Below are 23,470 nucleotides of genomic sequence, written 5' to 3'. Positions count from 1 at the left end.
TGAAATTATCAGTGCGTGTGCTCTGCAGACTATCAAGAATGCCTCAAAGTTTTAATAATCTTTATTAGTATCTCAGAGCCATCTTCAGATCCTGGAAGACATGGGTTCAGGCACATAATTGACAATTAACATCTCAGAGCTCTAGGTAACTCTAGTCTAACCCTAAATTACAGAGAACATACCAACACGTATGGTTAGTAGAGAGTGTTTGCTCACCCAGGCATTCCCTATATCAATGACATCACAGGTCCATTTCCCCAAATCAGAGGTCACCAGAAACTTTAAGACTGATAGTCAGTGGTAACCCAGCAATTTAAGGAAACGCTAAGAATCCCAAAAGGGAGAGTCGTGAGCATTTGGAGACCATACTCAGGAAGGACCAAAGATTATGGAGGGTCTTGACTAACAAGTCTTAGTTATCAAACAAAGCCAATCATTCTTTCTCATACCTATAGCTGTTATGAACTAGTATACATTAATAAATCAGAGCTAAAATTTCTACTCCGGTTTACAAAGTAGTTTCCATACCACAACTCTGTGCAAAAAGTAATATGACCATTACTATTCCCATTTTACAGATAATGAAATTGAGGCTGAAAGAGGTTAAACAGCTTTGCTAGAAACATTTGCTTATAAATCCCTGTTGATTTTATGATTCTCAATGATTTCTTTCTTAGAAATCATCATTTGCAGTCCTTACATATTAGCCAAGCAGTTTGTCTACAAAAGGGAATTTCTCTTTAAAAAGTAATTGGCATACTCCTCTGCGTTCAGCACTCTCTCATGTATTTGCTATAAATATGACAAGTCTTAGGACTATTTTTTCCCTTTCAACCAACTCTCCCTGTTGGCAAGAAGGACTGGCAAACATCAAATGCAGATGGCGCAGGTTCAGAAGTTTAGACAACGCTGCATGGGGCACATAGGGCAGACCCAGGGCTTGGCACTTACTTTTTTTGATCTCACAGAGTGTCAGTGTAACTGCAACCAGTCATCCAGGAATCAGAAAGAGAATCCCATTAAACTTAATACAAAAGTTAGTGAAATGTCTTCAGTGAGACACACTGGCTTATGTGGCAGGTATACCACTGGGAGCAACTGAAGATTTCCAAAGATGACTAGAGGATGTGGACCCCTCTCTATACCCATCTCTCTTCTTTCTTTTATACTTAAATGCTTCTTTTCCTTTCTCCTGCCCCCTTTCCTTACTCTTGTGGTCTCTGAATCTTTTACCTTCTCCCTTGCCACCTTCTATTTTCCTTATGCTCCAATTCACCATCTTTTTTTTTTCCTCTTCTAGCCTGCACATTTTTTTTAACCACTTTATTCATTCCCTCCTTCTTCCTTACTCCCTCTCCCCAAGGAAGAGGTGGGGAGGGAGGGGATCAAAAATGTGTCTTTCTACTTTCTTTTTTCCTTTTGTGGCTCTTTCCATTTTACCATTAATATTCGCACATTTCCATTCCCGACTTCTTTTATTGCTCTTCTTTCCTCCCCAGTGTCAAATCTTGTTATCAGCACACAGCCAGTCCTTCCTAGCACAGAGTATAGACATGATAGAAACAAGGACTGGACTCCTGTACTGTTCAAAGGAAACAGAACATGCCACTGGGAGGTACCAGTCTCCTAGCACACTGCCAGGGCAAAGGCAGGGGAAAAAAATTTAGCAGTGGGACAATTCAGGTATATTCAGCTGGCTTTCCTGGGAAAGGTACAAAGATATAAAATGGACTGGAAAAAAGGTTTTATTCTTGGTATGCTTTTTTCCCCAAATGAATCCTACCCTTCATTAGTCTTATCCCTCATTGTGCATATACCAAAAACCTTCCCAGAAGGACTGAAATGTGCCTCATTACCAGTACAAGTCTCATGAATGACACAGGCAGGAGTTAACAGATTGCTCCCTGACAAAGGAAGACACAATGCAGTGCACAAAAAAATTCCACTTAATGCCCCTGACAGGAAGCATTACACATTACCACTTAATGAATAGATGCAAAATATTAGAATGTTGAAAATCCCAGTCCTCCTTGCTGCATGGAACATGCTTACAACAAATGATACAGCATATGGTGGGACAGGGTCATCTCCGACCTTATTTTTTTCTTCTTGGAAACACAATGGAACAATTTAGTGCCCTTTATAAATTTCAGCCATTTGTTTTTCTATCCTGTGGCATATCAGAAAAACTCCACCGACCAAGAACTACTACAATAAACACAGAACACTAAGTAGATGAAGGAAAATACAGTTCCAAAGTGGTAGTACTTAGACAATTTCTACCACTTTTTGTATTTCTTTGCCAAATCACAAAGCTAAGCAGAAGTCTCAAATGAGGCAGACAGATACCAAGTCATTCTGAAGGAGAAATATTCTATCAATGAACAAATATTCTATCACTTCACTGCTCTAGAATATAGTACAATATAATAAACATTTATTAAGCACCTACAATGTACCAGGTACCGTGCTAGGTGCTGAGAAACAAGAAAAAGAAAGACAGTCTGCCCTCAAAGATCTTACAATCTACTGGGGGAAGACAATATGGAATAGGAAGCTAAAAATGGGGCATGATGACGGGAGAGTCAAATCCAAAGACAAAAAATGAAGAGTCAGCTGGGCTTCAAAGCCCTTTTTAAATAGAGGTTTTGGGCAGTGTTTTTGTTCCATCCTCCAGACCTCTAATTAGAGGAATAGAGGCAGTTGGGGTTACCAAGGAGGTATAAGGACCAAATCTGATGCAATCTGCATGATGATGAGTTTACTGGTGATGAATGAAGGGGGAAAAGTGAGCAAGTTACAGGAAAACTGACCAGAGGTGAGAACTGACAGCAATGGAAGAGATAAAGAATGTAGATGTAGATATAGATATAGATATAGATATAGATATAGATATAGATATAGATATAGATATAGATACAGATATAGATATAGATATAGATATAGATAGATATATCTATATCTATACACACACACACACACACACACGTATCAGACAATAGAACCCCTGCATCATAGCAATCTGGGACCATTTAATGCACAGGCAAATACTCCCCTCAATAAACCTTAAAGCCATCCCATAAAGGCACACTTAGAACAATGGTTGACATTCATAATGATGACCCTTAGTCATAAATAAGTGGTTAAATTATGTTAGATTACAGTATATTCAGCATAAAAAGGCAAAGATGTATAAAACATTTTAGAAAGATGTCTTTAATGAGATGCCCCAGTATTCTGTTCTTACCCCTGTTTTGTTCAACATATTTATCAATGACATAGATGGAAACAGAAGTGATGCTTATAAAAATGGTTAAATGAAAGAACTTTAAGAGTTTGGAAACTTTCAGCTATCTGAAACACTCAACTATCCAGAATAGTTTGCTCTTCAAGGGTGGCAGATACTGAGATTTCCCTATAGTGAGGTAAATCAAAGGATAACAATATTATAAAATACTGTTATTAACTTTAGCGAAAATGAGGATAGAAATAAGCTTTATCTTGGCAAAGACATATCAGGGCTCTCCTTGTTAGGGGAATTCAGCATCTCTTTGAATCATACAACACAATCAGAGATAAATGAAATTGCTAGGAAACAATATGAGATATTTTAAATCCTGGGCATAATTCAATGTTTTAAAAAATGACCAGGAATACACTATTTTTCTAATTTGAATCATGATTTTGGAAAGCTCCTAGGTCTGTGTCTATTACAGAATTTCCAAATCACCAATTCCCAGGTGTCCTGGTATAGCTACATACTAGAAGTGTACTATATTAATGAGACAAAATTCCTCCCTAGCCTTGACTTTGCTGACATCATGAAAGTAATGAATAGAGAAGGGTAGCTAAGACACAACTTTTAAGGAGCTTAGTCTGATTCTTTATCTCATATCACATTCAGCAAGGCATTTAGCAAAATCTGTCATGTTAAAAAAATGGAGATGTGGTCTAGATAATCAATTGATATTTATTAAATGCCTGCTACGTACTAGGTATTGTGCTATGTGCTGGGGATAGAAAAACAGGCAAAAGACAATCTCTGCTTCAAGGAGATTATAATCTAAAACATTCTCTCTCTCTCTCTCTCTCTCTCTCTCTCTCTCTCTCTCTCTCTCTCTCTCTCTCTCTCTCTCTCTCTCGTATTTTCTTGTTGTTCAGTCATTGAATCATTCAGTCTTGTCTGACTCTGTGACCCTGTGGACCATGAGGTTTTCTTGGTAAAGACACTGGAGTGGTTTGCCATTTCCTTCTCTAGTGGCTTAAGGCAAACAGAGTTTAAGGGACTTGCCAGGGTTACATAGCCCTGATGTGTCTGAAGCCTGATTTGAACTCAGGTCTTTCTGCTAGGACCAATGCTCTATCCACTGAGCCAATAGGATATCTCTAGAAGGAGATAAAAAGCAAACTATATGTGGGATAAATAGGGGATAATAAACAGAGGAAAGGCACTGGAATTAAGAGGGGTTGGGAAGGGCTTCCCTTAGATGGTGGGATTTTAGATGGGGCTTAAAAGAAGTCAGGGAAGTCAGTAGTTGGAGTAAGGGGAAGGACAGCATTCCAGACATGCAGGAATAACAATAATTAAGCGGATTCTAAACTGGTCAAATGACCAAAAACATAGAAAAATGGGCAAATCCACATATACATTTGGAGGCACCCTGCGTAATTAATGGAGCAATTAATAGGATGTATCATTGGATACATGGAGCAATGTGAACCTGGAGGGCAATCTTTTGAAGAGTCCCTGATTCTGGCCCTATTCAGTTCAAAATGTTATCAATCACTAGGGATCACACTGATAGTACGGTTGCTGACTTTGCAAGTGGTACCCAAGCTGGAAGAGAGAGATAAATGCACTATGTCAAAAAATCAGGTTCTAAAAGTATCTCAAAGGAAATAATATAAGAAAATATAAAAAGGGAGGGATATAAACTCTTGGGTTTGATTAACTTCAATGAACAGGTTTAAAAAGAAAACAAGAAATGAACAAGTATGTATGGAATAGATAAGGCTAGGTAAGAGCCATACCTCTCCCATATGAAAAAAAGCTAGGAATTTTAGTGGACTAGATCACAGATCTAGAACCAAAATGAACCTCAATTATCACCTAGTCTAATCCCCATATCATACAGATGAGGAAACTGAGATCCAGGAAGGGTAAGAAAGTTTCACATAAAGCAAGATTTGAAGGCTACATTTGGATCTGGGTCCTCTGATGCCAGAGTTGTATTTTCCCTGTACCTCCTTTAATTCGAGTCAACAGTGTGAAAAAGCAGTCTCCCTCCCCAAAAAGCAATAACCAGATTAATGAAGGCATAGTGCCCAGAGCAAGGGATATGTGCCAATGTATTCTGCCCTACCCATATCATGTCTCGAGTACTGTCTTTAGTTCTGGGCTCTAGAACATTGACAAACTGACATGCATCTAGAGGGAACCAAGGATCTGAAAACTATATCGTATAAGGATGAGTTGAAGGAAATTAAAGTTTCCACGGAGAAGAGACAATCCAAGAGAGGGAAATACGATAGCAGTTTTCAAGAATTCAAAGAGCCTTCATGTGGAAGGAAGATTAAATTTGTTCTGTTTGACCTGAGTGGGGAAAAGGAAGAACAATGAATGTAAAATGAAGAGGCTGATTTCAGCAGCATAGAAGGGAGGAGACAACAATGCAGAACAATCAAGGATGTCCAAAGATGGAAAGAGTTGCCTCGCAAGGGGGTGAGGTCTTTAAGCAGAGTATAAATGACCCCTTAGGTTGGATTAGGGGGCCTTGGGGTCCCTTCCAACTCCAGTTCCATGATTCTATGAAATTTCTGTGACTCATAGAGTCTGTGTATCTTTTGAAATCATCCCATAGTCATGTTCAGGATGCTCTTCCTCTCCCCAGCTAACCCCTTAATGAGACAACATAATGTAACAAAAAGTAGGTCTTGGGAATCAAGAGTTTGAAGATAAGCTCCACAACTCTATGCCACAGTTTATTCATCTGTAAAATAAATTATTTGGATTAAATTATCTTTATAACCCCTTATAGGCCTCAGTTCCATGATTCTATAGTCCGACTTGTCTTCCTCTGTCAACATACATTAGTCAGTTAAGCTTTCTGGGCCTCAGTTTATTGATTTATATAATGGCAATTTTATTGGTTGTCCCATTCCAACTCATAGGGTTGTTAAAAGCATCACATAAACTCATCTGTGTGAAAGGACTTCATGAGCTGTAAAGCACTATTATTATTAGATTCACATGGAACTGAGGAAAGCAAATTAAACTTAGGGGTATAACCTAGCTTCAAGTCTCATCTTTACAACTTGCAAGCTTTTTGGAGATAGGCAAATTCTCTGAGGCTCAGTTTCTTCATCTGTCCAATGAGGATAACAGCCCTTACACAGCCTACCTTACAGAGTTGCTGTAAGGATCAAATGCATAGCCTCTGTAAGACATTTCACAACTATAATCTGCTATTGCAACATGAGCTATTATTAAGATTATTAAAAGTATTTGATTAGATATACATGGAACCACTGAGGAAGTGCATTGAGTTCCGAGACTTTCAATTAGTATCTGCATTGTGCTAGGGGTGAGCTAAAATACCCATACTTACAAGATGTGCCAAGATCCCATGGGAATACCCAGAGGGCTCTAAAGCTGACCTTTGACCCCGGAGAGGCATGTAAATCTATGGTCTGAGAAAGACTGGAACTTCGCAGGCCAGTGACTGAAACCAGCACTGAAACCTAGAATTCAGGGTTTAGATTAAGTATGTTCAGACTTTAAAGGGAGTAAATCTCTCTACAACAAAAATTCAAAAGAGCACATGTACCTACATGAGTATGTGTACATGAGTCTAAGAGATAAGAGAGTAGAACCCCGCTGGCCATGGATGGCAATTCCCAGGATCTACATTGCATAGTCTCTAGGTGGAAGTCCTAGGGAAGACTGCATCTGCATTTATTCCTGAGTTTTGCAAGAGCTTTAAAAATAAATTCATGATATTAAATATGCAGTGTTGCAGAAAATGGAATTTACTTTTCTTCATGGTCTAGGAAAAAGTTGAGATCCATTTTTATGTCCTATCTTTTACCATCACTGGATTTAGGATTGATAACTCACAAAAAAGAAGTCTTCATTGACCTATCAGCAGTTCTAAAGTACCCCAAATTATAAACTGCATTTAGCCTGCTATATTGTCTTTCAACTTAATTACACCCTTAGATACGAATGGGTTTTAATAAAGGTGCCATATCCCCATTAGAAAGAAGGAATTTGACTGCTTAAAGACTACACAATTTTGATAGCTTTAAAGATAGTTCCAAAGCAAAATAATAATAAAGTACCCTGCTTCAAACTCAGAACAAAAGACTCAAATGAATTCTCCAACCCCACCTTGCTATGACTAAATTTTCTTAATTTTTTTTTTATTGATGAACTGGAAAAAGGGAAGAGAAATATTTCAGATCAATCACTTGCTATGGCTGCTATTCCTGAGACTAGACTGTGCTTCCATACTAACAAGAATCTTTTTTTTTTATTGTAGGCATGAGAAAACCAGAGAGAGGCCATCTGCATTCATTGATCTTTTGGTCCCCTAAATTACTCTTTGACAGTTTTCCAGACACAGACACTGCTGCTCTAGCTCTGTCATTTCACTCTGATTTCTACATCATTACAATTCATTACCAGGAAGTAGTTTTACATACATCTGTATTCACCACATAAAGTTCTATAGCAGTATTTTTCAGCTGTGGCATAACTGGTTTCAGGGCCTTGGGGACAGGGAAGAATAGCAGAGAGCAGTCTATCTTTTCCCAGTGCCAGTTCCAAGTACTTTCTCCATCTGTGTTTCCTGAAAGAGGGGTTCTTACCTTTTCCAGGCAGTGGCTCAAAACTTCTTCACTATTCAGCTGTTCATCTTTGGAATTCTCCTAAAATCATCCCACGCTGTGTGCAACAAAGCCCAAGGAGAAAGCAAAGAGTGAACTACCTAATATTATGACCCTTCCACCACCATATTGTGTGTTTGTGTGTGTGTGTGTGTGTGTGTGTGTATGTACTGGCCACAACTTTAACAGGATTTCCAAATTCAAACTGGAGATTGAGTAGTCAATAGATTTGAGAAAAAAGGAGACACCAAATGTGAAAATGACCCAGGAGGGAAAACAATGAAGCATTTGCTGCCTTGAATGACAGAAGTGTACAAATCGAAGTAAAGAGGCTGAGCAGCTAATGTTGAGAGACAGAGTCAAAGACAGAACGGGGAAGCTCCTGGGAATTGGGTATTTGCAAGACCATCTCACAAAGGGTTCCTGGTTATAGATACTGTTGGCACGAGGATAGAAGCAAAAATATGCTAATTACCAATCTGGAGCATCTGACCAAAGAAGTTCCACGAGATAATAGGACATAACTCTGGGAGAGCCTGCCATAAGAAGCCTGTTTAGAATAAAGCAGAAGTAAACGCAGGTATGTGTACTGACTGTGGAAGAAAGTGACCAGTGTTTGAGTAAGGGAAGATGAGAGGGATAGAGAGGCAGGAGGAAGCAAAGGAGCTTCTGTTATTCTATAGTGAAAGTATCTTGCAAATAGTTCATAAATACAGTCACTGTTTTCATGATTTTCACAATAAGCTGAATATCTCAGGTATGGAGGTCAAGGGTAGCTATTCCAGTGATTAGAAGAAGTTGAATTATATTTGTTTCTTTTAGAGCCAGGGAACCAATATATGTGCAGTCAATGCAGTGTGGTTTCCATACTAGAGAAGAAGGTTAAAAAAGAAAAAAAAACAAACCTGATGGCTATTTCTCTATTTTCCAGTTTATCAAAGTAGATGAAATGTTTCTTGACAGGTTGGAAGAATTACTCCAAGAAGAAAGCAAAGGATAAACAGAATGTCAGGGAAAAGAGGGCAATTGAAACCAGTGGAAGCCCAATGAACATTTACAGGTGTTTTACAAGCATGAGGCTCTTTCCATGGAGGATGGATCTGGAACTTGAGAGGTAGAAGCAACTTTCTGTAGAAAAACAGGTGCTGCCAGGAGCAAATCAATCAATGAACCAACAGCATTTATTAATCACCTACTATTTGCCAAGCATTGTGGTAAGCACTAGAGATACAAAGACATAAGTTGCTGCACTTAATGAAATTACATTCTTTCAAGAAACTACATGTCCACATACAAATACATATAAAATCAATACAAGGCAGTCTGATTTGATCAGAAGAAGTCTCATGTAAAAGGCTGGCTCCTAAACCAGAGTCTAACTGAGGAAAGAGTGCATTCCAGGCACAGCAGAAAACCTGTGCAAAGGTGTGAGGATGGGAGATGAAATGTCACATGTGAGGAGTAACAAGAAGTCAAGTTTAGTTAACCACAGAGTACATGAAGGGAATAAGATATAAGAAGCTTGGCAGGGTAGGTTGAAGCCAATTTGTGAAGAGTTTTAAATGCCCAAAAGTTGAAATTATATTAGGTACTATGGAGCCATTGGGATTTATTAAGGAGGGAACTGACATGATCAGACCTTGGCTTTAGGAATATCCACATAAGTGAAGAAGGATAAGGAAAAAGAAAAGGCCATTAGGAGATCACTGAATACTTACATACACACACACACACACACACACACACACACACACACAGAGGTCATAGAAAAATATCTTTCATATAGTCAGTGACTTTTCTTCATAGGACACAAACATAAATTGATCTGATATGCTCAGTTAGGAGGTATGTCTTCTCAAGGCTGTCATTCAGAACATGACAAAGAATAATTCAAGACCTGTGAAACCTGACAACCATTACCCAATTCTGGTAACTCGTGTGAGATTTAATGCTACCACTAGAAGCAATTTAAAAATAATCCCCGGTGATTACAAAGTTTGGGGAAAGCACAAGAAGGACTTCAAAGTACAGGTGGTGTTTTCATTATAGCTGCTGATTGAAGGTTGAATCATTAGAACAGAAAAGAGGAGATGGGAAGTGACAATATGGCTAAGAAGACAGTGTTAAGAGAGCAAGAGTTGGCTTCCTGAACCATAATGTGAGATACAGGAATGATGGGCTCTTGGCCAGGGATAGAGTACTTCTATCCAGAGCCAGGAAGAATGAATTAGTCGGGAGACTTGCTGATCTCAAGAGGGTTTTCAACTAAAAAAAAGGAGTAGGAAGGATGAAAATACCAAGATGTACCTTCTAGGTCAGACAGTAAAGTGAATAGCAAGTCTAAGGTTGGAAGAATAACTGTGAAGGTGCCCAGTAGTCCTCAAGAGACATTTACCAGGAAGAGAGAGAGAAATAATATTCAAGTTCTCAGCTAACTGTACACCAATGCCCAGAGAAAGGGTGATAAACAGAGTGAATTAGAGATGTAGAGGACCAATAAACTACAAAGACAGAAGTCACAATGCAGAGGAAATATACCACAGATATCTCCACAAGAAGATGAATTGCCATAACAGATCAAAAAGCTGGCAATGAGGTAGGATATATGTGTGATGACGGCCAATCTCTGCTAAAGTCAGACCACCCAACATTATTTTATTTGCCTTGATAATAATGTAATCTTTCTGAAAGAAGAGAAATCAGGAACAAAACAGTTATTCTGGACCTGATTCTAATCAGCAAGGAGAGAATATTGGCAAAATGAAAATGACAGTCATTTAGTTAATTATTCATGTCACCTGATCCAGAAAAAAAAGATATGCCAAGCTACTGGAAGAACTTATAAATGCAATTGTTAAACCACTAAATTCAGTTAAATTTAATTCAATAAGCATTTATTAAATACCTAACATGCGCAAGATGCCACGCTGGACATACCAAGACAAAAATGAAAAAAAAAAGTCACCTCAAGAAGCTTCCATTCTATCAGAGAACACAACATATAAACAAGTAAATAGAAGATAATTCGAGATGAGGGTGTATGCTAATGATAAAGAATATCAGGAAGGGTTTCCAGGAGTAGTACCTGAGCTGAGCCTTGGAGGGAGCCAAGGATTCTAAGAGGGATGGGAGAGGAGGGAGTGCATTCCAGGCAAGGCAGGAGGCCTGCAGTCTTTCCAAGGACAGGGATAAGCAGAATGTCAAATTCAAAGGACAGAAAGTAAGCTAATTTAGCTGCAGTGCAGAATACACAAAAGGGTTAGGGTTAGGGTTAGGGTTGTCTGATAATGTGAAAATAAAGTCAGATGCAGCCAGATTACAAAGGGTTTTAAATGCCAAGCTGAGAAGTCTGAATTTAATCCAAGACAGGGGCTCACTGAAGACTTCTGAGCAAGGCAATGATGTGGTCAGGAAATCACACCAAATGAGATAAGTTAAAAAAAATGGAAACAGGAAAGTTTTGTCCCAATTTGCAAGAGGCAAAAAGCTGGACTCTTCAAGCTACAGACAGGTCAGAGGGATTCACATCGCTTCTTGACAAAATTCTAGAATGAATGATTAAACAAATGGTTTGTGAGTACTCAAAGAAAGAGCAATCACTACAAACCAACACTGATTCATCAAGAACAAGTCACATCAAACTAACCTTTTTTCCTTTTTTTTTTAAGTAGGGTACTACACTGACTTTAGGGGAATGCTACATATGCCTACATTTCAAGAAGACATTTGACTAAGTCGCTCATGACATTCTTATGGTCAAAATGGACAAAACGTGGGCTAGAGGCTAACAAATAATAGACTAAGGTAGATTCTGAATTACAGTAGAATTCTATGGCTATTCTGGAAGGATGTCTATATTGATGAATGATAGAGCTCTGATTTGTACTTAAAAAAATGAAGACACAGGCAGCAGCTTATCAAGTGTGTGTAAGACAAAGTTGGGAGGGATACCTTGTTTATTGTTGTTGTTCGTCCTTCATTCTCAAAGAGGACCAATGCCATCAGCAGGGGGATATCTTGACTTGCAAGTGAATTGGATTTAAGTGAGGCAGAGCTGTGCAGACACATCAGTCCCACTCTCTCCTCCAGAGTCACTGGAGTTCAGGAGCAAGACACAGGTCCGATGACCCAGAATGCAGGGAGAGAACTTGGCCTTTTTAAGCTAAGGTCTTTCCTAAGCTTCAGTTTGTCTGAGGCAACACCCATTCAGTAGTTAAAGGCTAGGTGAGAATTAATTTAACATATATTAAACATTGACACAACAATGAGAGATTTGATTGATTTTGCTTGGTCCTAGAAGACAGAAGGAGGACCAATAGATAGAAATTACAGGGAATAGGCTTTATGATTAATATAAGGGAGATTAAACCTTTTAAATAACCACATCAGTTCTAAAATGGAAAAGGATACTTTAAGATGAAGGGATCAGGACCTGGGTTTTTATCAGTAGAGCAACCTCCTTCTAAGGAAAAACCCTCTACAAAGTGCAGATTGGCAACTACTCTATAACTCATAGTCTTAAAGAATTTCCTAGAACACCAAAAGGGTAAATGACTCACCCCAAGGTAAGAGTCAGAGGCCAGACCTGAACCAAATACTTCCTGCCAACAAGGCCAGCTCTTCCTCCACTACAACACAATATTTCCAAGGCCTCCAAGGAGGTTGCTCACATTTAATAGTAGCTTACATTTCCGTAGAGTTTTAAGGATTACATTCTCACAATGACCCTGTAAGGTAGGTATTACAAACAGCATTATGTCCATTTTACAGATGAAAAAACCAAGGCATATATACACACACACACACATGCACATATACATGCATGCATACATACATATATGTATATATGTGGGGGGGTGTATGTGCGTGCATGGGTGTGGGGGGAGAGAGAGAGAGAGAGAGACTTTCCAGCTAAGAAGTGTCACACTAAGGACTTCAATTCAGGTTTTTACTCAAAAACCAATGCTATTTCTATTGTATCACCAAATCTTGATGGGTATTTTATTTTTCAGGCACATCATGAAAGGATACCATTTATAAGGGAGAGTTTGGACTGGATGCTTTTGTCCTCTCCAAGGCGAAGACTTCATGAGTCTGTAATTCAAAGATACTACTCAGGGGAACACAGTTCTGTACTTGATCCCTTCAATCCATCCACAAAGTCCTTCCTAAAAAAGAAAATTAGGAGAATACCGCCACAAGAGGTCCTAGCAAATTTTCTGAGTTTACAAAGATAAAGTAATTATAGCCTTAGTCTTACAGGAATAAAGCCTCTTTACCATTTTAATGAGAGCATTAAATTCAGCATCTCTTGGTTTGCCCACTGCTACAAAGTCTGTTAGGAAGAAAAAGAAAAATTTTGGAAGTATAACCACTAATGAAATCACAGGCCTGCTTGTGCCCCACAGGATGCAATTGGCCTACAGACAATAGCTTTTCTTTTCTTGCTTTTTTTTGTTCTTTACCATGAGCTAACTTATGTTTTTTGATCAAAGTACTATTTAAACATTAAAGGAGGGTAAGGCATTGAGATAACCCTCCTTACTCTCTCCATGCATTAGTTCAGATGCATGAAAATATGTACCCACTTGTTCTTATATCTTTATATCTCACTTGTGTCAATTTCCTTTTTACTTCACACAAAACTTCTGGTACGAATTTACAATGCATTTGCCACAAAAAATATATATAAAATCATGATTTGGGGCTATTTCCCTTTCATCAGCTCCCACCACCTTCTTTCTCTCTTGCAGTGTTACCAGACCCCATCCAGGCTACCAAACTGTGGCTAGCTTAGAGACCTATTAAATACAACACATATGGCCAAAAGAGCTGCAAAAGAGGAGAGCAAAGGATAGATGATCACTAATCCTTTGGGCTGAGTCTTGAATTCCTACTCTGTTTCCCAGATCAAGACAGGATATGAATGAAGTGGGGAGGCTCCATCAAGGACCCCCTTATTGCTTAGTATTAACACGAATAACCAAAAAAAGGAATTTCTCAAATGCAGCCAGATGGTGCAGTGAGTGGATACAGTGCTGGCCCTGGAGACAGGAAGACATGAATTCAAATTTGGCCTCAGACATTGGCTGTGTGACCTTGGACAGGTACCTAAACCTTTCTGGGGCTCAGTTTCCTCATCTGTAAAATGAGCTAGAAAAGGAACTGGCAAACCATTCCAGCATCTTTGCCAAGAAAACCCCAAATCAGGTCACAAAGAGTCAGACACAACTGAAATGAATGAACAACAACTTATATACATTAAAATTATGAAGGCAACTTAGGATAGTGGAAAAAGAACTATATATGGTATTAGACAATCTGGGCTTGAACACCAGTTCTGCCATCTGTTAGCTGTGCGACATTGAGCAACCCAATTAACCTCTCTGACCCCAAGTTCTCATTTGTCAAACTGGGGATAATACTTCAACTGCCTATCTCTTATGGTTACTATAAGGAAAGTGCTTTGCAAAAATTTTAAATGTTACATAAATTTAAGTTATTATTTGGACCTGACTATAACCCTGTCAATTAGGTTATAAGGTCATATTATATTATTATGTTGTATTGTAAGGTTATTTTATTCTCACTTGACAACAAAAAAAATGGAACTCAGAGAGATCAGGGGATCTGTCCCAAGTAACACAGTTACCAAGTGGCACAGCTTAGACTTGAACCCAGATTTTCTGACTCTAAGCACTCACAAATATTAATTTTTTGTAATAGTGATGACTAAACCACTTACCAGTAACTTTTCCACAACTCTGCAGAATGGTGTCATTCATTTCCTCCTAGAGAATTTAACTTATTTAGAGGAGCTCAATGCTTTACTGGACTTCATTTTCCTCTTGAACAACTTTTTGTTATCCTATCCAGACTGGAGATTGGTCTAGTTGACAGGGATGCCAATATAATGGAAATGGGAAAATGCTGTTGTCCCAGTATTAAAAAGGCAAAGGCAGCTTTCAGATACTAGAGACTGGCAGGCTTGTGGTTCATTGCTGGCAAGATTCCAGAACAGATGGAACACTTACTGGCTAACTTTTTGTCTTTCCCTTAGCATCCTCATATATTCTTCACACCTGGAAAGTACCAACAGCTGAGAATTTATGCTCAGCTCTTACAGCCTCAGGTGACTAATTCTAATGGAGATGCTTAACACACTGCCATGTTGTGGGTTTTATAACCAAGAGATAGGACTACCTTTTGACACCTTTGCTAGAGAAGACTTCCAGGGAAAAAATAAAGAATTCTGGGGAGAGACAAGCATGGACAGTGCAGTATGCCAAGTAGAAATAGTCTGATCTCAAAGCTAAGGGAATCTCCATCTCTTTCTCTCTATCCCACCAAACTGGTCATCTGTGGACCAGAGCTGTTGACCTTAGGAAATGACAGTACCATGACCATACTAACAGGACACTTGTCACAGGAGGAATATAGAGCAATACAATCTTCCAAGTTTATAACCTTGTCATTATTCTCGACTTCCCATTCTCCCTCATTCCACATGTCCAGTCAGTTGCCAGATATCTGACATCTCTTTTATCTCTATTCACATGGCTACTCAGACCCTCATTATCTCTCCTCTTGATGATTGCAATGGCCTCCCAATTCATCTCCCCACTTCATGGTTTCTCTCCACTTCAATCCATCTACCACACAACTACCAAAGTCATTACTTCCCTACTAAATTAACTTTAGTGACTCCCTATTACCACTAGGATAAAATATAACTTTGTTTACTTTCGAAGTCCTTCACAACCTAAATCTTTTTTTTTCTAGCCTTATTGGACATTACTGCCCTCCCATGCTTTACAATTCAACCAAACTGGCCAGCTCTCCATCCTTCACACTTGACACACCATCTCCTAACTCTTTGCCTTTGTACTGGTCATCCCTCATACTGAAATGCACTCCTTTCTTATTTCTGCCTCAGAGAATCCCTCTTTTCCTTCAAGATAGAGCTCAAGCAATATCTTCTACATAAAGACTTTCCTGATCTCTACCCCCACCTCCACCAGCTAGTGGGTTATCTCCCAAACTACCTTGAATTGAATTACTTTGTAATTATTTTAATGTATTTTTTTATATTTGTTCTGTATACACATCTATGTTGTCTCTCCCATTCAAATATAAGCTCCTTACAAGGAGGGATTATCCAATTTATTATATTTGTATTCCCAGGGCCTAACCCAATGCCTGACATTTAACAGGTGCTTAGTAAATGCTTGTTGGTTGATGGATTTGGTCCTCTTTAAGGAGGACCAGTGAACCATCCTTCCTTTTTAGCTGCTACTTCTTTTCATTTAACTTCATTCATAAGGAAAATATCAAAAGTGTCTTGATTCATTGATTAATAGAGTCATAGACTTGTACCTGGTAGGAATCTCAATGATAGCCTATTTAGTAGTCCTCATTTTTTAAAAAAAAAATCACATAACCCAATAATAAAAAAGAGTAAGCACTCCAATGTATTTATATCTATTTGTAAATCACAAACATGTACTAATAAATTGTGTATATTACAAAAATACACAAAAGGCATTAAAATAATTGAATAAATATGAAATAAATACTTAAGTGGTTTTTTTCATGTATCAATGGTACAAAAACTTCTTTGATAGTGTAATTGAATGTTTCACCATTTTAAAAAATTCAATGGTCTGATTCTACTATTTATTCTGCAGCCTGGTCTTAATGACTGTCAAGAGCTGAAAAAGATCACTCATAAAGATATTTAGGGCCAAACAGAAGAAGTGAATCATTGTCTGTATGTATTAAATCATGCTACTCATTTTTTCCAAACTCATTTATCAAACGTTTTTGATAAAATTCAGATAATAAATTTTTATCTTCCCCAATGTCAATCAATTATTCTTGTAAACTAGTCATAAAGCATTGCACATATATTGTAATAATGATAATATATAATATATTTATATATGCATACATACATATATGTCTCTGTGTGTATTGTGTGTATGTATATATATAATATATATATGTACATACACATAAGTGCCTTCTGACTGGTTTACAAGAATAACTGATTGACATTGGGGAAGATGAATATATATATATACACACATATCTTTTTAAACTAATGAGTTTAAAACCCACAGAAACTAGTGTTTGGGGGGTAATTTCTAAACAAGTTAGAAAATTATATTTCCAAGTTTTTAAAGCAGAGATATGGGAATTTTTACAGTTGACACATCACTTTTGAGAACAAAAGCTTAGTTTTTCAGTGCCTCACTAATCATAATGGCTTAGTATTATCACTAGCTAATTTCTCAAGGTTCAATGCACACATAGGGTGAGGCTCATCACTGATGATAATGGATAAAAATACATATATCAAACTATCTTGATCATTTCAATTTGGGGAGGCCAACCTCTCAGCTCTGATTCAATCACCTTTGCTTTTACCATACTGTATGACTAACAAAGAGTCCGCTTATGAGGGCATAAGAAAAGTGTTGGCCATTTTCTTGTTTGTTTGGGTTCACATTATCAGTAGTACCTTCAATCCATGGTTGGGTTTTGTTTGTTTGCTTTGTCTTTGCAGGATTTCCTCAGACCCTTGTCCATTTTGTGAGAATTTGTTTGCTTCAAACTAGATCAGGGGTGGGGAACCTGTGGCTTCCAGGCCACATGTGGCCTTCTAGGTTCTTGGGTGTGGTCTTTTGACTGAGTCCAAGTTTTACAGAACAAATCCTTTTATTAAGGGGATTTGTTCTGTAAAATTTGGATTCAGTCAAAAGGCCCCACTTGAGGACCTAGAGCCCCACCCCTGAACTAGATAATACAACTTTTAAGGCCATTTAACTGGGCACATGTAAACAGCAACAGACTAAAAAGAAGTGAATGAAGGAGTTTGATGTCAGCCCTTCCACTCTGTGGAAATCTGAATCTTCCTTCAGTAGGACTCAAGTAACATATATGATGTGGACATCCGAAAAAGAGACTGAGAGCACTTACATCTAACAACACGATAACTATTAGTAAATCTTAACTTATTTCTCTCTTTTAAAAATATAAGCAAAACAGAAGTGCTAATATTGTGTACCCACATCCCAGTGGACCATCTTGTGTACCCTCTGTGTCGTATATATCTGATTTTCATGACAACTGATCCTTTTATTTTATAGGAGAGGAAACCTCAGTCTAAGGAAGTGAAAGGTCAAACCAAAGCTCTCACAGAAATTTAGTATTAGAGTTATACTAAGCATCTGGGTCTCTATCAGACCTGCCTAATTACAACTATATCTAATCTAAAATCCCCTAAAAAGTAATGGAGGAACATTATTTACTGTGATAACAAACCTTCCTGTTAGTAGGTTGCTGCTGTTTTTTTTTTCCATTGTTCTTTTACTTCAACTCTCATCCTGAATATTACTCAAACAACCAATAAATGTGTGGGAGGCAAAATTAGAAATCAGAAACACTAAGCACAACCTTAGGCACAAAAAAACCAAGTATTAAAGTATAGTACAATATAATGTGAAGGTTAAGCAGCGACTGTAATCACATCCCTTAGCAATGCCTCCATTACACAAAGAAAACTCCACGCCCTTTCATTCTGAATGGGTAACTCAAATGGGTCCTGCTTACAATCCTGATAAGCATGCTGCATGAGTCAGAGTTGTGACCTCTCACTTTACAATACTCTACCTGGAATTCTTTATGTATTTTTAGATTTTTCAATAGCAAGGAAAGCATTTGCCAAAAAGAGAGGCTTCAGGAAAAGGTGAAAAATGAGGCATTGCTATTTAATTAAATGTAACAAAGATTTATTAACCAGCTACTGGTTCAGACACTGAAGTGGGAGTTGGGGAAATAGAGAGTTTATTTCCAACCTCACAAAGCTTATAGTCTAAGTTAAGACTTCACAAGTCCTCCTTATAGAGACTTTAAAAACAGAATGACATTAAACTATTTTAATCTATCACTAAAAATATGTAACAATATCCAGGTCATATTTGATGAGCATAAATATTTGGAAGAGGAAGCAGAATTATTCAGAGGCATAGTCCTAGTGATCTAGATTTTACACTGGGTATATGATTTAAGACACAGAGGCAGTTAATTCAATCAATCACCCAATCTATCAATCAATAAGCATTTACTAAGTAACTAATATTTGTCAGACACAATATTAAATTCTGGGGATACAAGCAAAAAAAGTCAGTCCTGCCCTCAAGGAGCTTACATTCTATTGGTGGATACAAGATGTTCCTAGATAAATAGAAACAGGAAATGTTTGCAAAATAAATACAGTGATAGGAGATGGGGCAGAGCAGAGAACTAACAACTGGAAAAAATCATGAAAGACTTCTTGAAGGAAGTGGCTCTAGAATTGAGCCTTGAATCCAAAAGGGTAAGGTAAGGAAAGAGAGCAAAGAGGTAGGATGGACCATCATATAAGGGGAGACAAAAATAGGCCATTTTGGCTATAGCATAGAGTATGTAATGGAGAGTAAACTGTAATGAGCCTGAAAAGATGAGATGGAGCCAGACTGTAAAGGGTTTGAAACAGCAAACAAAGGTTTTTGTATTTAATACCAAGGGTAATAGTTGCTGTCGTTCAGTCATTTTCAGTTGTGTCCAGACCTTCATAACCCCATTTGGAGTTTTCTTGGCAGAGATACCAGAGTGGTTTGCCATTTCCTTCTCTGGTTTATTTTACAGGTGAGGAAACTGAGGCAAACTGGGTTAAGTGACTTGCCCAGGGTCACACAGCTAGTAAGTGCCTGAGGCCAGATCTGAACTCAGGAGAAGGAGTCCTCCCAACTCCAGGTCTGACACTCTATCAACTGTGCTACCTCGCTGACCCAAGGGCAATGGAGAACCACTGAAACTTACTGAGTGACCTGGTCAGACCTGGGCTTTAGGAATATCATTCTGGAAGCTATTTGGAGAATGGATTATAGATGGGGAAAGCCTAGATTCCAAATCCATTTTGTAAGGATGGCTTCATGCCAAATCATTTGGAAGTCTGAAGAAATTGAACGAGAAACAATATATTGTCCAATAAGTGAAAATTACTTCAGTCTGCCTACCTGTGTGCTCCTGTGAGACCTTCCTCTGTTAATCCTGCCTACATTTGATCATTTGGTTATTGATTTTATTTTTCCTCTCATTTTCTTCTTCCCCTCCCCCATTCCACTTCAAAACACTCTCCTTATAAAGACATGCTATGGGCTAATTCCATTCCTACTAAGCAACATTAGATGACTTTCTAATTATGGTTACTCCCCAAAGACCACCACACTCATGTTCACATAAAAGGCTGGTGCTTCAATTCCATAAGACCAATGGATTCCACAAAGATACACCATTGACACACAGACCAGGAGATGGTTGGGTTTCTGGTTGAACACTCCCTGAGAATTTTGCATTAATACTTTCCAAAAACTCTACCACTGACAATTACATTGAATTGAATTTCATAAATGTTCATGGCACACTATTATGTTCAAGGCATTGCACCTTGAGAACATATTAAGTTGAAATAAGACACAGAAGCTACCCTCAAAGAGTTTACAAGCTAGTAGGGATTACTAATGTATACATATGACCATTAGAACATGTCATTTGAGAGTAACATACCTACACACACAAACACACACACGCACACACAGAGAAAAATTTCAAGGAACTTAAAACAAAGTGCTATGAGAAATTTGAGGAAGGAGAAATCATTGCTAATATAATCTATGACCCTGTGATGCTTTTAAAACTCTATCCTTTTTGGCACAAGACTATGTTCCAAATGGCTAAGGTTGCTGGAAAGCTTACTGCAAGATAAGTGGGGTGTTATAGTCTATAATGATGTGTAAGTACAACTCTGTCACTCTAACACGAGCTGGTAGCAGGACAGATAGAACACTGGACTTGGAGTCTGGGAAGAACGGAGTTCAATTCCATCCTCACAAACTGTGTCACCCTGGGAAAGTCACTTCATGCCTGCCTGCCTCAGTTTCCTCATTGGTAAAATGGGGGTAATAATAGCACCTATCTCCCGGGGTTATTGTTTTGCAAACCTGAAATGCTATATAAATGTTAGCTATTGACACGGAAACGCACTAACAAGGATGTTAGTCTTGTATCCAAATAATAATTATTGCAAGATTCTACTATAACATAATAAAAAGACCTGGGTTTTCTCATTCTGTTGTTCTGACTCCTTACAGTAAGAAACATTGACCTTGAAATGTAAACATATTGATCCTTATTTTTGCTATGTCAAACATTCATAATTAGTGAAAGCCTTGTACATCTCAAATACCAGGCAGCTGCTGCCAGGCAGATAAAATCTATGAGGTTAAAAAAAGAAAGCCCTCCTCTAATTAAATTCAACTCCGCCCCCGATCCCTTCCTTCTATTCCTGTTATTTCCTCAAATAACCACCAGTTTACATATGTAATCTACCAGCTGAATTTTTTTTAAATAACTCTGCTGGTTTCACTTGCAATACCGAAATTCAACTCTTTTAAACCACAGAGTTAATGCTCTGTATTTAAAAGAAAACATCCTAAGTTAAGGGATCATGGGTTTCTCACTGCAGGGAAAATGCGTATTTTTCTGGAACATGTGAAAGTGTTTGCCAACAAGCGTGCATAGGAGGGCACCCTCAGCAAAGGGCTGGACCATACATGGATTGGCAATACCAGACCTTCCCTGATCCGTCGCAGGGAGAAGGCCTATCAGGATGGGCTTCTGAGAGTCTACTTCTCCGGGGCAGGCATGTCAAGCATGGACAAGAAGAAAGAAAGGATGAGATGAACGCAATGTAAGGAATTAGTAAAGGTGGATACTCAGGACCTAAAATGGGGATGAGGAGAGAAGAGGAAAAAGGAGGGTGTGGAATGACAGCATCTATAAAATGAAGCGTTGCATTTTAAAAGACTGTTAAGTCTCCTTGTAGCTCCCAAATGGGTCTACTCCCTGACCACAGCCTCCAGGCACACACATCTTTGGTTGCTGGAAAGGTGAGGCAGGAGAAAAGGAAAAAGAAGGAAAGAGGTCTTCTTTTGCTCCCCCCAAAGCAAATACTGAGTTATATCATTATTGATACTCCATTTTCCTCTTGCTAATCACATATCGGGATTTGATTGTTTAGAAGATGCTTTCCTCACAGCAACTCCATCAGATAGGTGGTGAAAGTAATGGAAGTAGTACAGTAGTATTATCCTCATTTTAGAAATGAGGAAACTGATACAGAGAGAGATTAAATAACTTAGATGATAAATTTAGACCTGGAAGGGATTCAGAAAATCACTCATTTTATAGGTGAGAAAATTGAAAAACCAGAGTTGAGTGACTGGTCCAAGGTCTCATACTTAGTAAGCATTACAAACAAGATTGAACCCAGGTTCTCTGCTTCCTGGCATGGTACCTGGTATGTAGTGGGTACTTCATAAATGTTTATTGATTGATTGATTGACTTGTGCCAGGTTGGACTATCTTTTGCCTTTCTTTGTATCTCTAGCACTTAGCATAATACCTGCACATAGTTGGCATTTAATATATATGAGAATGTTATCAGTATTTTTAATAAATTTTTTATGGATGGATCGACAGTTCATACAGTTCTAGAACCCAGGTCTCATGACTCCCAGTCCAGAACACACTAAATAATATTGTTTCCGTATGTGATAGCCAAGTGAAAACACCTGCCCTCTTGTGGTCTATTTGGCCCATCTACCATTTGAAAGGCATGACCTATTCCCAAGAGAAATTCTAGAGATTTTTTTTTTTAAAAAAAAAAAGTTCAAAGATCATAGGATTATAGAGCTATGTCATCTAGGCCAACCCTGTCATCTGACAGATGAGTAAACTGAGGCCCAGGAAGCAAAGTCACATACCCTAGTTCATGCAGATGGTGGATAGCCAAGATCTGGGTGTTTCTGCTCCAAATCCAGGTTCCTTCCACTTCCCCCTGCTGCTTCCTTAATGAAAGTCTCTCGGTTTTTAGACTCAATAAGAGTGCTTTTTTATTATTAAATTCATCCTTTGCTAAACCCTAAATTAAGCTTTTCCTTATGCTTTGGCAGGTTCTGTCTGACTAATGACAGGCCAACCCCACTGCAGTTGGACAACTATTCCCACTCGTGATATAACACATACCTAAAAGACGCACTAGTGAAGGGGAAAAAAAAAGTTTCAAGTCACTTCTGTATTCAATCAATGAAAACAGTGCCTGCCAGCTCCACGAAAGGAGAGACCAAATGTGGTAATAGCAGTGATTGCGAGGCAGCTCCTTTCCAAGAACCGAAATAAGTTTTCTACACACACACACACACACACACACACACACACACACACACACACCCTTGCAGTCTATCAATGAGAGGATGTTCCTTCTGCTTCTTATCCTGCTTTGAGGTCTGAGTCCTCAATGAAGTCATGCCCAAGGCTCCCAGTATCACAGATTTAGACCTACAAAGGACCCCAGAGACCCTCTGCTCCAACCCTCCTCATTCTACAGACCATAAAATCGTAGAGATGAAAAGACCCTCGAAAATCATCCAGTCCAACACTGTCAAAACAAGAAAATGGAGTCCAAAAAAACAGTTAA

At 38.4% G+C, this 23,470-nt stretch overlaps 1 protein-coding gene across 3 annotated transcripts in view; it reads right to left on the bottom strand.

Annotated features, from left to right (window-relative positions):
• The window catches only part of ENOX1 (ecto-NOX disulfide-thiol exchanger 1), a 677,866-nt gene that overhangs the window by 555,678 nt on the left and 98,718 nt on the right, over positions 1–23,470 (bottom strand). The gene's annotated exons all lie outside the window — the stretch shown is intronic.

Source organism: Phascolarctos cinereus, unplaced genomic scaffold (genome assembly GCF_003287225.1).
Source record: "Phascolarctos cinereus isolate Bilbo 61053 unplaced genomic scaffold, phaCin_HiC Scaffold_7;HRSCAF=346, whole genome shotgun sequence".
Lineage (NCBI taxonomy): Eukaryota > Metazoa > Chordata > Mammalia > Diprotodontia > Phascolarctidae > Phascolarctos > Phascolarctos cinereus.
This window is presented reverse-complemented; position numbering and strand designations above follow the sequence as displayed.